Source organism: Euprymna scolopes, chromosome 39 (genome assembly GCF_053919585.1).
Source record: "Euprymna scolopes isolate OS-2025 chromosome 39, ASM5391958v1, whole genome shotgun sequence".
Taxonomy (NCBI): Eukaryota; Metazoa; Mollusca; class Cephalopoda; order Sepiida; family Sepiolidae; genus Euprymna; species Euprymna scolopes.
Window position 1 is genome coordinate 34,869,004 of NC_136520.1, and position 4,577 is coordinate 34,873,580.

At 31.2% G+C, this 4,577-nt stretch overlaps 1 long non-coding RNA gene across 1 annotated transcript in view; it reads left to right on the forward strand.

The window, feature by feature from the left end:
• Window positions 1-2,818, forward strand: part of LOC145263943 (uncharacterized) — a 19,405-nt gene extending 16,587 nt beyond the window's left edge. The window contains exon 3 of the long non-coding RNA XR_013864620.1: window positions 1,358-2,818. This is a non-coding gene — a long non-coding RNA (uncharacterized LOC145263943). The remainder of the gene's footprint in view (window positions 1-1,357) is intronic.
• The last annotated feature ends 1,759 nt before the right edge of the window (window positions 2,819-4,577 follow it).

Sequence of the window (4,577 nt, forward strand, 5' to 3'; positions counted from 1 at the left end):
CATGGGTATATATGTTCCAATTACTAAGTATAGGATTCATTCCTAAACTATTAAACCAATCATTAATTCTAGAATCTAGACATAAAGATAGACATTGTGAGCTATATTTAATTTAATTAAGTTTTATGCAAAAAGGGCTAAAAGAGTTGTGGAAAATTCAGGTAATTCTGATTTTTTGAGAAATTTTAACAACAGGTATTAGACATTAATTTATAAATATTCCCCAAATTTCAGTTTCATTTGATGTTTTTTTAAGGGACTTTTAGGAGACATAAAAATGGTCACAACCTTATTTAAAAATTCAAATATTTCAGATTTGCATTAAATCTGATCCATAGTTTTAGACATTTTCTACAGCGTGATCCGAAAGTAACTCCCTATTCTAAAATAACTATAATTTATTCAAATGATGTAATGTGTTTCTCAATTTTTGTGTGGTATGTTACTTAATGTATGTTAGTTAATGTATGGTAATTAATGTATGTTAGTTAATGTATGTTACTTAATGTATATTAGTTAATGTATGTTAGTTAATGTATGTTAGTTAATGTATGGTAATTAATGTATATTAGTTAATGTATGTTAGTTAATGTATGTTAGTTAATGTATATTAGTTAATGTATGGTAATTAATGTATATTAGTTAATGTATGTTAGTTAATGTATGTTAGTTAATGTATGTTAGTTAATGTATATTAGTTAATGTATGGTAATTAATGTATGTTAGTTAATGTATGTTACTTAATGTATATTAGTTAATGTATGTTAGTTAATGTATGTTAGTTAATGTATGGTAATTAATGTATATTAGTTAATGTATGTTAGTTAATGTATGTTAGTTAATGTATATTAGTTAATGTATGGTAATTAATGTATATTAGTTAATGTATGTTAGTTAATGTATGTTAGTTAATGTATGTTAGTTAATGTATGTTAGTTAATGTATGTTAGTTAATGTATGGTAATTAATGTATATTAGTTAATGTATGTTAGTTAATGTATGTTAGTTAATGTATGTTAGTTAATGTATATTAGTTAATGTATGTTAGTTAATGTATGTTAGTTAATGTATATTAGTTAATGTATGGTAATTAATGTATATTAATTAATGTATGTTAGTTAATGTATGTTAGTTAATGTATGTTAGTTAATGTATGTTAGTTAATGTATGTTAGTTAATGTATATTAGTTAATGTATGGTAATTAATGTATGTTAGTTAATGTATGTTACTTAATGTATGTTAGTTAATGTATGTTAGTTAATGTATGTTAGTTAATGTATGTTAGTTAATGTATGTTAGTTAATGTATATTACTTAATGTATGGTAATTAAATCTATGCTTTTCTTTTCTTTTCAGATCTGTTATATGAATTTGGTTTTTAATCCTGAAGGGAGCATACGAGAAGTTATTAGTTTCATCCCACAAGAGTTTCTTGTGAAATCAGTTGATGTGGTTCATGGTCGACTTGAAAAGCTGGTGGCGAATGGTGGTGCGAATATTGAATTTAAAATAAAAATCCATGTAATATACTTTCTTCTCATATTCATTAATTGGAGAGATTATACTTCAAAAATATAGTATAGTTATTTTAGAATAGGGAGTTACTTTTGGATCACCCTGCAGAATCAAAATCATGTTCTGGATTTGGATCAAAATTGGAAGAAGTAGGAGAACATCAGCTAGACCAGGAAAGGCAGGAAGATGTCATTTGGGTGCAAAAGACATTGGAGGACTTCAAGAACCAAAACAGCAGGAAGATTGTGTTGGATGCAGGAGAGATAAGAGGACGTCAGAAGCAGCAAGAAAGACAGAAAGATGTTGCTGGGTTCAATAGAGGTAAAGAACGTCACCAGCAGCAGGAAAAGAAGATGACGCCAATTGCAAGAGAGGTAGGTAGACATCATCAGGAAGAAGAAAAGACAGGAAGATGGTGCCATGTGGAGGAGTGGTACATGGATGTCATCAGATGCAGGAGAGGTAGTAGGACTTCTCCAGGAAGAAGAAATATTGGAGTATTGATATGTAATCTATTCCGGGTTATGCCAGCATGTTGTGATTTTGCTGTGCAGGTTGGTTAGTGCAAGAAGAGTTCAAGGATTAGGTTGCTGATGTATGTCAAACTTTGTAGCTGGGGTCGACGATAGCACTGGAAATAGGTCAATTGGGTTCATGTGATAAAGAATGTGGAAAAAAGAAAGAAAGAAAGAAAGAGAGAGAGCATGAAAGAAAGAGAGGATGATATCTTTTCTCTCACATGCAAGTCAGTCTGGTTTCTGATTTTGTGATGGAGCAGATGCGTTGAGATTGGCACAAAGATGTGCCGGAAAAAGAAACGCAATAGAACTTGAGTCAACAATGCAAGGGGTCCTCCAGTTCACTCGTAGACAAAATAAAGTGATCCTTGCCAGAAAATCAGCGTTATGTTTTCATCTTAGATGCTTTTTATAGCTCATTGACCAGTGATGGGAAGAATTGCATCCCAGAGAAGACCAAGATAACAGTAAAAAGGTATGGTGAACTTTATCGCATATATATATATATGCACACACACGTGTATCATGATTACATAAAGAGATACGCATAATGAGATATACACGCAACAAGCAAAATCTCTCCACTCCCTGAAATCTTACAGTATGTCATCAAGTGAAGGAGACACAGGAAAGCATCACCAGTTGAGATTCAGAAGAGACAAAGCATGGCTTACGCTGATATTTGAATTATTTTAAACACAATGGAACTTCTATTTTGATTTCCAAAGAATTAAAATGTAAGCTTCTTTTTTAATAAATTATTGTTGCCATTTTCTTGTCATCTTTTTTTTTTACGTCTGCAAAGGAGTTAATGTTTTCAATTGAGTTAGTGTTCATATCACTTGACCAATCATTACCAAACTAAAAATATTGATCATGGTCTATTTTGGAAATTATTTGCTTTTGAGATATCTAGGTTAAAGATCAATGTCAAGGAACAAAAACGTGAAAATCAAATTTTTGGCAATAACTTTAATTCTGCTCCTTTGACCAGAGATCTTCAACGTTTTAGAATGGGAGGGGGGGGGGCATGTTGCTGACATTTTAAACCTTACCGGCCAATATATAAAAAAAAAAAAAAATGACCTGAACATGTTTTATACTGTTTTGCTCATTAGCTTTGCTTTTTAAGGGGTCTGGTTCTCCAAAACCTCATTTCGATCATCCCCTCCTCCACACACACACATTCACCAAATAAACCGGTTTGTACTTCACAATTTTATTTTTTCTTATTAATGAGTTCAATTTTCAATAAAAGAAGATCAAATTGCTGCAAATCATTTCTTCATTTCCATGTTTTGTTTTGTTTTTTGTTTTTTTTTTTTAACTGGAAAGAAGTTTATATATATATACTAGCAGTTCAGCCCGGCTTTACTCGGGCCCTATGTACTGTTCATCACTTGCCCTACATGTGAATACACTTTATGTACGATTTCAAACGTTTAGACCAAAATTTGTCTGAGTAATTTCGTAGAGATCGTAGAGGTCAATTTTTTTTTTTAACTTTGGCCCCTTAACATTTATTATTTTGATCTCAAATCAAAATAAAAAGTTTTACTCATGTCCAAGTTACTTACATCTAAAATTTCAAGTCTTTAGAACCAAAATTGGCAGAGGAGTTTAGTAGAGTCTGCAAAGGTCAACTCTTTCAACTGACCTTTTGGCAGCCAAAGTTTCGTCCCAAAACTGATTAAAATGCTTGCCACATGTCTGAATACCCAATGTATAAATTTAAACACAAAATTGGCTGAATAGTTTGCTAGACACTGCAAAGATCAAATCTTTTGGACTTTGACCCCTTGGCAGCTCAAATTATCGACCCTAATCGATTAAAAAGCTTGCTCTCTCTCCGAATACCTTTCATGTAAAATTTCAAATGTTTACACCAGAAATTGGCAGAGTAATTTGGTAAAGACTGCAGAGGTTAAATTTTTTTTAACTTTGACCTCAAATTTCACCCCATAATATTTATTTTTTTGGACTCAAATCAAATTAAAATGTTTGATGCATAAAATTTCAAGTGTTTAGACCCAAAATTGATGGAGGAGTTTGGTAGAGTTTCAAAGGTCAAACGTTGAACTTTGACCCCTTGACAGCCCAATTTCTGTTAAAAAAACGTTTAAAAAGATTTTCCCAAAATCTCAATACCCCTTATGTCAAATCTCGAGTCTCTAGACTGAAAATTGACAAAGTTATTTGGTAGGGAAATGTATACAGACACACATGTTCATTTATATATATATATATATATATATATATATATATATATATATATATATATATATATATATATATATATATAAAGGAAGTGTTTGTCTGTCTGTGTATGAGTTTGTTCCCTTTTAACTCGAAAATGGCTGGGTCGATTTTTATGAAATTTCCCATGAAGGAACTGTATGTGCCCGGCAGTGTTCTTAGATAGGTTTTGTATCGGAATGTCTTCGATAAGTATCGGTAATCAAAAAAACCCTATGAAACAAAGAACAGACGATTAGAGTATGTAACATTCGTTAATCATTATTCAAGTCTCCTTGCTAGTACAG